This window comes from Pelodiscus sinensis, chromosome 1, assembly GCF_049634645.1.
Source record: "Pelodiscus sinensis isolate JC-2024 chromosome 1, ASM4963464v1, whole genome shotgun sequence".
Taxonomy (NCBI): domain Eukaryota; kingdom Metazoa; phylum Chordata; order Testudines; family Trionychidae; genus Pelodiscus; species Pelodiscus sinensis.
Window position 1 is genome coordinate 138,918,740 of NC_134711.1, and position 13,400 is coordinate 138,932,139.

Genomic DNA, 13,400 nt, shown 5'->3' on the forward strand with positions numbered 1-13,400 from the left:
GAGGCCCCCAACTAAGAAGAAGAAAGACACTCCTCATATTCCCTTTGCATACCAGAGCTTTAGTAGATTTGGGGTGCTCCAGCCCTGAGGTGGGGTAGCAGGAGATAAGTCTTCAAATCTAGGCAAGAAATTGTCTTTGAGTGCTGTGTCATAAAGCAACTTGCATCTTCACAACCCAGCTCACCAGATTACATCTTCAGAGCTTCCAGGGAGACTCGGCACAGTTTCTGTACCAAACAAGTGCAATCTGGGCAAAGCGGTGTCGGTTCTCTTTAGGGTTCCGGTCAGTTAGTTAAAGGACCCCTCCAGAATTTGTTCATGCCTATCCCGCTATCACCACAAGCTCTGTCAAGGGGCACTTAGCAGCTATAACAGCTTTTTATTGATCTGGTAAGACTTTGTTTTCCACCCTACAGTGTCAGGACTGATGAATCTTTTTCCACAGATCAGAGAATCTGCTCAAGTGTGGGACTTGAACTCTGTGCTTAAATGTCTTATGAACAGCCTTTTGAACCATTAGCTACATGTTCATTGCTGCATCGGGTCCATGAAAACATCTTGCATGATGGTCGTCACTTCTGCAGGGATGCTTGGAGAATTGGGGGCTTTAATAGCAATTTTCAAACCTTTAAAAGGTTTTCCAGGAAAAACCCACATTATGACCCACAACCTAAATTTATGCCTAAGGTGTCTTCTGAATTTCATATTAACCAAATCATCCATCTTACCGTCCCCCCCGCCAAGCCATATCAGACTAGGCTAGAAGCTGTTCCATAGCTTTGATGTAATAAGGGTGTTAACGTTCTATCTGGACATAACCAAACTATTCAGAAAGTCTCCCAGTCTCTTGATTTCAATTGCTGACAGATCCAAAGAATCCACAGTCTCCACCCAAAGACTCTTAAGGTAGATTAGGTGTATTCTCTTGAGTCATGCCTACAAGCAACCTTCTTCTTAGAGTGCTAGAATGAGATCTTGGTGAGTCAGCTGCTTCTGTGGCATTAGTCAAGAATCTGCCATGAAGGAAGTTGGCACAGCTACAATCTGGATCTGAGTACATAGTGTCTTTAAGCACTGAACTTTAGTTCATAAGTCTAGAGCAGATGCTGCAGGTTGCAGGGCTGTTCTGTCTTCATATTAGACTCTGCTCTGAAGCTTTCTTCGCCCAGTAGGCACACTGCTTGGGAGTCATCTGACGTGGAGTACAGATAGGGATGCTACTCAGAGAACAAGGAGAGGTTGCATGTGCCATAATAACTGGGGTTCTTTGAGGTGTGTTCCTATGGGGCAGGGGTGGGCAAAAGGGCCTCTGTGGGCCAGTTTTGGCCCACCAAGCAGGTAGAGCAGAGGTTTGAGTCCCCCCTGAGGCCCAGAGGAAACCAGCACCAGTGAACCTCTCTTTCTGTAACTAACGTTCCTATAGGTAAGCTATCTTACTGTTCCTTCTCGGCACTTTCTTGTGAAACCTCAAGTAGACATATTTTGGATTTTAACTCCCTTCTCAGTCCAAGCAAGATAGCCTAACAAATCGTAAACAATAATTTTAAGGAAACACTTAAAAAAAACCCCAGACTAGTAGCACCTTAAAGACTAACAAAACTTGTAGATGGCATCATGAGCTTTCGTGGGTACAGCCCACTTCTTCAGATGGCTGTGCCCACAAAAGCTCATGATACCATCTACATGTTTATTAGTCTTTAAGGTGCTGCTAGTCTATTTGTTGTTTTTTAAGTTTTTCCTGTCACAGACTAACTTGGCTCCCCCTCTGAAGTTTTTAATAACTTTAAAAACATTCTCTTGCTATTCGAAACTTGTGCTTTTTGGATCAGTCCATTCAGATACTCTTAAAAAGTGCCTTACAGACTTCTCTTATTATGTGATTCCTCCTTCCCTGGAAATTTAGGGTAGATACAGCCACCTAGAGCCAGTTTTCAGTTCCTCTTTCACTGCTCCTGGCCATGTTGGCACACACTTATGCAGAAGGATTAAGTAGCAAGTGCCCAGAAAGAAAAAAGCCCCACCCAATTAAGTTTATTTGAATCCTTTGCATACTGGGGTAGATGCCAACTTCTTCCTATCTGGGATGGGGTTAAAACAATGTAGTTAATGTGTAACTGAGTGCTTTGACAATGCAGTGCTAAATCTCCAGCTGAGGCATGTCCCACCCTCTTTGGTAATTGCAAATGCCTGGGCAATGGGCCCAGGAAAGGCTGTGCATTTTACCTCTCATTCGCTCAGCTCTGCAGTAGGTTCAGTTCTCATTCTATGGAGATACAGGCCAGACATAGATCATCAGGTAGACAGAGAGTGAAAAAGGAAATATCCACAGGAATTCCATCTTAAAGGGGCAATTCAACTGTAAACCCCCAGTTTCTACTTTTTCCCTTTAGAGCTGTAGCCCCCTTGATTAGCACAGCAGAAAGAGATGTGGTTGGAAAATTTCAGACTTAATTTATGGAGCATTTCCTCAGCTGCTAAGGGTTAAAAATGGCACAGGCAGCCTTTCATCTCTATAGCACTGTTCCAACACTGCCTGAGGTTGGAGAGCAGGAAACAGGATGGGCTGGCTTAGCGGGCTGCTAGAGAATGGGACATAGGCCATTTGTAGGACAGTGGCTGCAGGTTGGATTTTACTGGTTGATTCAGGAAGTTTTAAGGCTAGAAGGGACCATAATATTCTAGACCATAAGATCTGCATAGTGGAGGCAATCAAATGTCACCTGGTTTCCCCTAAGTTGAGTCCAATAACTTGTATAACTCTAGTGCATGTTCCTCAAAGACATCCAATTCTGATTTGAAGATACCAAGAGAGGGAGAATCCAGCACTTTCCCTGGCCCTTTGCAATTTGTGCTGTATTTCTCATTTGAATTTTTCTGGCTTCACCTTCCACCCGTAGGATCCTGTTCCACTTCTCTTTGCTTGATTGAAACAGCTCTTTGGCACTGGGTAACTTCTCCCTAGGAGTATGTCTACACTACAGTACTAATTCGAACTAACTAATTCGAACTAGTGCATCTAGACTTAAAAATTAGTTCGAATTAGCGTTTTGCTAATTCGAACTAGCATGTCCACACTGAGTGGACCCTGAACTGAGGTTAAGGATGGCCGGAAGCAGTGCCCGCAGGGCATCAGATTAGGACTTAGAGTGTGGAGATGCTGCCTCAGGCTAGCCGAGGGCTCTGCTTAAAGGGACCCGACCCTCCCCCCCCCCCGGACAGACAGTTCTCAGGGGTTCCCCGCTTGCAAAGCAGTCCTGGCTTGGAGTGCCCTGAGTGCCCACACTCGGCACATCACAGCACTCGGCCATCAGCCCGGCTGCACTTGCCGCAGGCTGCCATCCAGAGGGGAGGTCAATCAAGGGGCTTCAGGAGAGTTTCCACCCTGAGGAGCCTGCAGAGCCAGCCCAGTCCTCCCCATCGGGGGCTCGTACCCCATTCCTCCCTCACCTCCTTCCACTTACCCCTCCCTAGCCCCCCTTCCTGATGTACAAAATAAAGGACATGTGTGTTCAAAAATAGAAACTCTCTTTATTGAACAAAACTCGGGGAGACTGGGAAAAGGAGGTGGGAGAGGGGAAGAGAGAGGCTGGGAGAGGGGAGGGCAACTAAAATGATCAGGGGTTTGGAACAGGTACCATATGAAGAGAGGCTAAAGAGACTGGGACTTTTCAGCTTAGAAAAGAGGAGACTGAGGGGGGATATGATAGAGGTCTATAAAAGCATGAGTGGTGTGGAGAGGGTGCATAAAGAAAAGTTCTTCATTAGTTCCCATAATAGAAGGACTAGAGGACACCAAAGGAAAGGAATGGGTAGCAGGCTTCAAACTAATACCAGAAAGTTCTTCTTCACAAAGCAAATAGTCAACCTGTGGAACTCCTTGCTGCAGGAGGCTGTGAAGGCTAGAACTATAATAGAGTTTAAAGAGAAGTTACATAAAGTCATGGAGGTTGGGTCCATGGAGTGCTATTAGCCAGGGGGTAGAAATGGTGTCCCTGGCCTCTGTTTGTGGAAGGCTGGAGATGGATGGAACGAGACAAATGGCTTGGTCGTTGTCTTCGGTCCATCCCCTCCGGGGTACCTAGTGTTGGCCGCTGTCGGCAGACAGGCTACTGGGCTAGATGGACCTTTGGTCTGACCCAGGACGGCCATTGTAAGCTCAGGGCTCAGGGGTCTCACTGGACCCCCTTGATTCTCTTGCACACCTGCTCCTGGGTGGCCAGGCTGGCAGCTCTCCTGCCCTAGACGGCCACTTTCCTGTGCCTAGTGCGGAGGTCGTGGATGAGGTCCACAATGTCTGCACTAGACCAGGTGGGCGCCCGCCTCTTGCGGACCCGGGCAGGCTCCCGAGAGCCGCCAGCCTGGTCCCGGGAAGAGGCGGAGGGCTGGGTGGCAGCGGGTGGCCGGCTCGAGCTGTGCCAGGTGCAGGGTCTGCTGGCTGGGTGCTGGCAGGCTTGCACCTGGCACGGGCACCATAGCCAGCCCGTGCCCCTTTAAGGGCTCCGGGGCCGGGAGGGGGGCAGAAGAGTTTCCCTGGTGGTGCCCAGAGTGGCCACCAGGGCAAGCTGGGGAGGGCTAGCCTCCCACTAGTTCAAATTAAGTGGCTACACACCCCTTAATTTGAACTAGTTAATTCGAACTAGGTGTTAGTCCTCGTAGAATGAGGTTTACCTAGTTCGAATTAAGCGCTCCGCTAGTTTGAATTAAGTTCGAACTAGCGGTTTGCATGTGTAGCGCCTATCAAAGTTAATTCGAACTAACGGCTGTTAGTTCGAATTAACTTTGTAGTGTAGACATACCCTAAGAAAGTACTCATATACCTTAACTATGCCACATCCCAGTATTCTTTCTCATAAATTGGTTGTGCTCTTAAGGAGAGTGTCTACACTGCAGCTGGAAGCTTTCTTCCTGATGGGGGCAGGCAAACTTGCTAGCTCTGCTAAAGCTGGTACATTAAAAATAGGGGTATGTCTACACTACCCCCCTAGTTCGAACTAGTGGGGTAATGTATGCATACCGAACTTGCTAATGAAGCCCGGGATTTGAATTTCCCGGGCTTCATTAGCATAAAGCCGGCGCCGCCATTTTTAAAAGCCGGCTAGTGCGAACCCCGTGCCGCGCGGCTACACGCGGCACGGACTAGATAGTTCGGATTAGACTTCCTAATCCGAACTATCTGTACACCTCGTTCCACTGTAGGGTGTAGACATACCCTAGCAGTGTGGTGGGCACAGAAGCACAGGCACATAACCTGTGGGTTGGGGTGATTCTATGTGGGGAGCTAGCCCAAGTCGTCACTGTACTGCTGCAGCTGAACTGCTATTTTTACAATACTAGCTAGAGCAGAGCTAGTGCGTCTGTCCACCCACCCTGGAAGCATCCAACCGATTGCCCTGTAGACATGCCTGTACTCGCTCACAGAACAGCAGTTTCTCCAGCTTGTAAATCATTGTCTTGGCTCTTCTCTGCACCCTTTCCAGTTTTTCAGCACCCTTTAAATACAGAACCGGATGCAGCATTTCAGTACCAGACTCTCCGATCCCAGAAACAGAGGTAAAATCACTTCCCTCCTCCAAAACACTGCTCCCCTGCTAGTACAGCCAAGAATGTCATTCGTTCTTTTTGCTACAGCATCACATTGGGAGAGCATGGTCCACTGTTTTTCTCCTATGACTCCTAAGTCTTTATCAGTCACTGCTGTCTAGAATCCAGTCCCCATCTCCATAAGCAGGGCTGGCCTTTTTTCTTCCTACAAGTATAATTTTTTATTTGGCTGTTGTGAGGTTCTATATCTTGGGGGAGTACCTTGTAACCCACATATTCCGCAATTTTGTATCATGATCCTGTATAGAAAGGTATGAGGAGAATATAAGGAGTGGTGCTGTGACACCTTAGAGGCTAACCAAAATATGTAGATTCATGAGCTTTTGTGGGCAAATCCCCTTCATCAGATGAATTCTGTAAGGTGCCATAGGACCACTCCTTGTTTTTAAAGTTACAGACTAATATGGCTACCCCTCTGATATCTATTTGAACTAGAGTTACCAGGTCATCTTAAAAAAAATACCGGACATCTGCATGGGGGCGGGGGAGGGACCGGCCGGGAGGAGAGCGGGGCTGGCTGGGCAGAAGGGGGAGGGGCTGGCAAGCAGAGCTGGTGGGGAGGTGGGTTGGGGGCTGGCTGGGGGAGATCGGGGAGGGGGCAATAGGAAGCATAACTGTTCGGTGGGGGTTGGGGGTCGGGCAGAGCAGAGCTGGCCGGGGGATATCGGGGGAAATGGGGTGGCCAGTGGGAGCGGGACTGGCTGGGAGAGCTCAGGAGGAGGAGAGAACTGACCGCCGGAAGCAGCGCTGGCGGGAGGGTGCAGTGGGGCTGGCTGGGGAAGATCGGGAGGAGGAACCGGCTGGCAGGAGGTAGAGCTGGCGGCGGGGGTGGGGGTTGGATACAGCAGGACTGGCTGGGGGAGATTGGGAGAGGAGAGGAGAACTGGCCACTGGAAGCAGGGCTGACGGCGGGTGCAGCGGGGCTAGCTGGGGTAGATCAGGAGGAGAAGTGGGGGAGAACCAATTGGCCGGCCAGGATGGGGGGAGGAGTGTATCAGCTGGCGGGGAGTGGGACTGACCCGGGCAGTGCAGATCTCAGGATGCTCCCATCCCCCGCATGGTCCAGGTGAAGCACGAGTCAGTCCGGCTGCGGCTCTACCACATGCTTGACCAGCCCACAGGAGCACTGACCGGGCTGCCCCACCTCCTCACACGCTACCAGGGCTCCCAGCACTGATTGTGCCCCATCTCCCAGCCACTCCTCCTTCCAGGCTTCCAGGCGCCCAGTCAGAAAACCAGAAAATACCAGATATTGCACATGTCCGGTATTTTCTGGATTTTTTTTACTGGACAGAGCCGCAAAAAACCAGACACCTGGCAACCCTAATTTGAATATGTGTATCATCAATGTATATGAAGTTATGAGACGGTGTTGTATGGCTGTCATTAAAACATGCTGTAAATTGGGGAATCAGCAAGATATTAGATCCCCAGAAACAGGAGCAAGAAGAGTAGCCAACTCCCAGGCCATTGTCCAGCAATGGAGCTACAAGGCAATGTCTCTCTTGTATGAGGCCCAGCTAGAGGAACTGCCCAACTTTGCCTGGAAACTCAGCAATGCCCCTGACATGACTGGAGTTATGCTCCCCAAGCACATGGACTGAGGATATAAAAAATAAACACATGGCCCATACTTGGCCTTTTTCCTGCCCCACCATGCTGCAAGCACTAAGGACTCTCTGAAGACTCCAACTGGCCCTGATTTCAAGAGTGAAATCAGTGTACTGGGAAATCTCCCATCTTTATTAATGACCTGGATGAGGGAATGGATTGCACCCTCAGCAAGCTCGCAGATGACACTAATACTAGGTCTACACTATCGCCTTTTTTCAGAAAAAGCTACGCAAATTAAATGAGGTATACAGGGCTCCCTGAAAGAGCGCGTTTGCTCTTCTGCAAAAAAAAGTGGAAGAGCAAACACGTTCCCTGGATGCGGTGGACAGTATCCCAGATAAAGCCCACTATCTAGATGTACCTACAATGGGGGAGAGGTAGATATGTTGGAGGGTAGGAATAGGGTCCAGAGTGACCTAGACAAATAGGAGGATTGGGCCAAAAGAAATCTGATGAGGTTCAACAAGGACACATGAAGAGTCCTCCACTTGGGATGGAAGAATCCCAAGCATTGTTACAGGCAGGGGACTGAATGGCTAAGTAGCAGTTTGACAGAAAAGGACCTGGGGATTACAGTGGCTTTCTCAGCTGGATATGAGTCAACATTGTGCCCTTGTAGCCAAGAAGGCTAATGGCATATTGGGTGCATTAGAAGGAGCATTGCCAGCAGATCTAGATAAGTGATTATTCCTCTTTATTTGGCTCTGGTGAGGCCACATATGGAGTACTGTGTTCAGTTCCAGGCCCCACACGATAGAAAGGATCCAGAGGAGGGCAAACAAAATGATTAGGGTGCTGGAGCACATGACCTATGAGAAGAGGCTGAAGGATTTGGGCTTATTTAGTCTACAGAAGAGAAAAGTGAGAGGAGATTTGATAGCAGCCTTCAATTACCTGAAGGGAGGTTCCAAAGAGGATGGAGAGAGGCTGTTCTCAGTAGTGACGGGTGGCAGAACAAGGACCAATGGTCTCAAGTTACAGTGGGGGAGGTCTAGGTTGGATATTAGGAAAAACTATTTCACTAGGAGGGTGGTGAAGCACTGGAACGGGTTACCTAGGGAGATGGTAGAATCTCCATCCCCAGAGGTTTTTAAGTCCTTGCTTGAGAAAGCCCTGGCTGGGATGATTTAGTTGGGGTTCGTCCTGTTTTGGGCAGGGGGCTGGACTCGATGACCTCCTGAGGTCTCTTCCAGCTCTAGAATTCTGTGATACTATGTACTGCACTATGCAGTGGGGTAAACAAACTTGCTTTTTCTAGATGTTGCCCAGTCTAATAGGATTGAGAGTTTAGACTGTGTGTTTGCATTTTCTTTTGGTAACTACTCTTTTAACCCAACACTTACAGTCACTTAAATTGTAGTCATTAAACTTAGTTTACTGTTTACCCTCACCACTGCATTTATATAAAGTGTCTGGCAAGTCTACTTCGGTTTTACAAAAGCTGGTGTTTGTACATCCACTTTCCATTGATGAAGTGGTGTACCAATTAATACATTAGATCAGGGTGGCCAACCAGTTAGAGCCAAAGAGCCAAAATAGCGGTGGATAGAGTGTGAAGAGCCACATATTATATATTTATTTGCATATTTCTATATATAGAAAGATAGATATAGTACACAAAATGTAGTGATACAAATAACATTACAGGACATTTCGGACAAGAACCAATAAAAAAGTCTCTAGTCACTTAAAAAATTCATGGCTAGTCCATAGATCTTCAGAGAACTCGACAAGGAACAAATCAAATTAATTTTTTTTTTTTAAATACAGTAATATTCTCACACTAAAAGAAAAAAAAAGCATCTCCAGCATGTATTTTAAATTTAACACTACTGCCCTATTATATCCTGTGAGTTTTTAAAAATTAAAACTGAACGGAGAAGTAAATTAGAATAATTTGAAGTGCCTGTCCCAGACTGAAAATATGAGAGGTTCAAAAACAATAAGGGACTCATATCTCAGAACAATTGCTTCAGCCTGGCAAGCACTAGCCTTTGAATTTTCTTGAAAGAAACACAGTGTAAACCAGGTACATGCTGATTCTTTTTTTGCCCTGGAATTTAAATATGACATCTGTGTTGGCTGCCTTATTCTGTAGCCCCAAAGACTTTGAGTTTAAGGTGCTTCAGCCCCCCCCCCCCATATCTCTCCACTCCCCCAGAGCCAGGCAATCCCAGTCCTCACCCCTGCTCTAACCCAATGTCCTCCCTCTCCCCCAGAGCCAGGTACCCTTTCATAGCATTTGATTTATTAAGACTGTCTACAAAGTGTCACTCACTTTGTCACTCCCGTTCTCGCCCATTCTGGGGCCATATTAGAGTCAGGGTCAGTTTTCTTGCCCTGTTTAAGAGCTCCCTTGGGTTCTACCTTCAAATCATCCTTCAAACCATAGAAACAAGAGTCCGCAGCTCTCCCCCTTAGCAAAGGGTTGTAATTTAGCTCACTATAGGGACCTTAGCTAGCTTCTTTTTTAGGTGGCCCTGTGACAATCAGGCTCCAGACACCCTGAGGTTTTGACCTGAAAAATGAGCACTTGAACCAACTGACTGCATACTGTCTTATTGCCTTACACAGGAGTACTAGGATCCTTTATGAAAGCTTGTGTAATTAGACAGGGGTTATGAATTTTTCTTTGTGCGTACAGTACAGTGCTTTTAACCTTACTGCAGCTTCCACTTGACTAGACTTTACAGCAGGAGAGAGCATCTCCCAAGCCGGGTATGTATACACAACTGGCTCCAATTAACTAACCATTGTGCAGCCTGGGGGACGGGGGGGGGGGGGGGGGGGGGGGATGACAGACAATGATGGGGCATTAGGGTTAATTGAAGACACTGAGTCATTAAGTCAAAAAAGAAACTCTCCCATTCTAAATGAGGGATTGTAACCCTGGGTCCACTGCTGTGGTTAGGGCAGTGGTCTCTAACCTTCTTAAGCAGGAGATCACTTTTTGAATTGAAGTGCAATCCAGGCTCTACCTCAAACCCAAACCCTTGCCCTGCCTCCTTCTTGCCCCTTCTCTGAGACCCCGCCCTTCTCATTCCATCCTCTCCCCCATTCTCCCTCCCTTTCACCAGGCAGGGGCAGAGGGTTGGGGCGCAGGCTCTGGTCTTGAGCTGAGCCTGGGGTAGGGGTTGGGATGCAGGAGGGGGTTCAGGGTATAGGCTCTGTAAGGGTATGTCTACACTACAAAGTTAATTCGAACTAACGGACGTTAGTTCGAACTAACTTTCATAGGCGCTACACTAGCGCTCCGTTAGTTCGAATTTAATTCGAACTAACGGAGCGCTTAGTTAGAACTAGGTAATCCTCATTTTACGAGGATTAAGCCTAGTTCGAACTAGCTAGTTTGAATTAAGGGGTGTGTAGCCCCTTAATTCAAACTAGTGGGAGGCTAGCCCTCCCCAGGTTTCCATGGTGGCCACTCTGGCCAACACCAGGGAAACTCTTCTGCCCCCCTCCCGGCCCCGGACCCCTTAAAGGGGCACAGGCTGGCTACGGTGCCTGTGCCAGGTACAAGCCTGCCAGCACCCAGCCAGCAGACCCTGCACCTGGCACGGATCGAGCCACCCACCTGATGCCCCCCAGCCCTCCCCCTCGTCCCGGGACCAGGCTGGCAGCTCCCGGGAGCTTGCCCGGGACCGCAAGAGACGGGCACCCGCCTGGGCTAGTGCAGACATCGTGGACCTCGTCCACGATCTCCGCACTAGGCACAGGAAAGAGGCCATCTAGGGCAGGAGAGCTGCCAGCCTGGCCACCCAGGAGCAGGTGTGCAAGAGATTCAAGGGGGTCCAGTGAGACCCCTGAGCCCTGAGCTTACAATGGCCGTCCTGGGTCAGACCAAAGGTCCATCTAGCCCAGTAGCCTGTCTGCCGACAGTGGCCAACCCTAGGGACCCTGGAGGGGATGGACCGAAGACAGTGACCAAGCCATTTGTCTCATGCCATCCCTCTCCAGCCTTCCACAAACCTTGGGCAGGGACACCACTCCTACCCCCTGGCTAATACCACTCCATGGACCCAGCCTCCATGACTTGAACTCACTTCCCTTTAAACTCTGTTCTAGTTGTAGCCTTCACAGCCTCCTGCAGCAAGTAGTTCCACAGGTTGACTCTTTGCTTTGTGAAGAACAACTTTCTGTTACTAGTTTGAAGCCTGCTACCCATTCCTTTCCTTTGGTGTCCTCTAGTCCTTCTTTATGGGAACTAATGAAGAACTTTTCTGTATGCACCCTCTCCACCCAACTCCTGCTTTTAGAGACCTCTATCCTGTCCCCCCTCCGTCTCCTCTTTTCTAAGCTGAAAAGTCCCAGTCTCTTTTGCCTCTCTTTATATGGGACCTGCCCCCAACCCATGATCATTTTAGTTGCCCTCCCCTCTCCCAGCCTCTCTCTTCCCCTCTCCCACCTCCTTTTCCCAGTCTCCCCCAGTTTTGTTCAATAAAGACAGATTCCATTTTGGAAGACACGTTATCTTTATTTTGTACATCAAGAAGAGGGGCTAGGGAAGGGTAAGTGGAAGGAGGTGAGGGAGGAATGGGGCACGAGCCCCCAATGGGGAGGACTGGGCTGGCTCTGCGGGCTTCTGGGGGTGGAACCTCTCCTGCAGCCCCCCAATTGCTCCCTCTCCCCAGATGGCAGCCTGCGGCAAGTGCAGCCGGGCTGATGGCCGAGTGCTGTGATGTGCCGAGTGTGGGTACTTCGGGCAATCCAAGCCAGGACTGCTTTGCAAGCGGGGCACCCCTGAGAACTGTCTGTCCGGGTTGGGGGTCGGGTCCCTTTAAGCACAGCCCTCGGCTAGCCTGACACAGCATCTCCACGCTCTAAGTCCTCCTCTGATGCCCTGCTGGCACTGCTTCCGGCCATCCTTAAGCCTGGTTCAGGGTCCACTTAATGTGGACATGCTAGTTCGAATTAGCAAAACGCTAATTCGAACTAGGTTTTCAGTCTGGATCTGTTAGTTCGAATTAGCTTAGTTCGAATTAACTAATTCGAAGTAAGTTAGTTCGAATTAACGTTGTAGTGTAGACGTACCCTAAGGGAGTTTGGTTCCAGGGGTTGGGATGCAGGAGGGGATTCATGACGGGAGCAGGGGTTCTGAGCTGGCTCCTGCTGGATACTGCTTGCCTCAAGCAGCTCCTGGGTAGTGGTGCAGTGAGGCTAAGGCCCAGAGCCGGCCCAAGGTACAGGCAAGCCGGGATACCACCCGAGGCGCCCCATTGTAGGGGGCGCCGTGCAGGGCTGCCCGGCTGGGCGGGGGCAGCACCGTGCATGCTCCGTGCTCCCGGGGCGGTGCCATGCGTGCACCAGGCGCCTGGGGTGTGGGGCGCTGTGTGCTGGGGGGGCGGGCCACACATGTGTCACACTGCTGGGGGCGGCACTGTGCTCCCGGGACCCGGGGTGTGCAAATGGCTCGGGCTGGCTCTGCTCAGACAGGCTCACCCCTGCCCTGGACCTGCACTGCTCTCAGAAACAGCCAGCAAACTCCCTCCATCCCAAGCCCTGTTGTGGGATGATAGGATACAAGGTGTAAGGGGGGCACCCTGACATCAGTGCCCTCCTCTCCCTCCCCTGCACAGCAAGCAGGAGGCAGCGAGTGGTGGTGGGGAGGCAGCTCCAAGGCAAAGGGCAGGAGATGAGCAGCAGTGATTGCAGGGGCAGTTGAAGTGCTGGCACTTGATCGCCTCTTGGCCAAACCAGTCAGGATCCCCTGTCAGAGGCTCCAAGAGCTACAAGTAGATCCTGATCGACTGGTTGGTGACCACTGGGTTAGGGAAACTGTTCAAAGGCAGTAGTAGGTAACTAGTGTTACACAATGGATTTGTATCTAATGTGGAGTGTAATGCCTGAGTTGGTGTCTATTTCCTGTGTAACTTGCATAGTATTTGCTTTCCCTTCCCAAGCAGTCTCTACGGCCGTGGTCCCCAACCCGGTGCCCGCGGGCGCCATGGCGCCCGCCGGGCTCTTTACATGCGCCCGCGGAGCAATCTGGGCTGGCAGGTGCCAGCCCCGGGCGCATGGCCGGTCCCGGCCCCGGGGGTGCCGCGTGTACCCTTACCGGCTCTGGCTCCGGCGCCGGCCTTGGCCCCGCCCCCGGGGGCTCCGCGCGTGCCCTGGCCCCGGCCCCGGCCTTGGCCCCGCGGCGCTTACGGGGGGAGCGCTGGCCCCGGGCGCGCGGCACTTGCCGG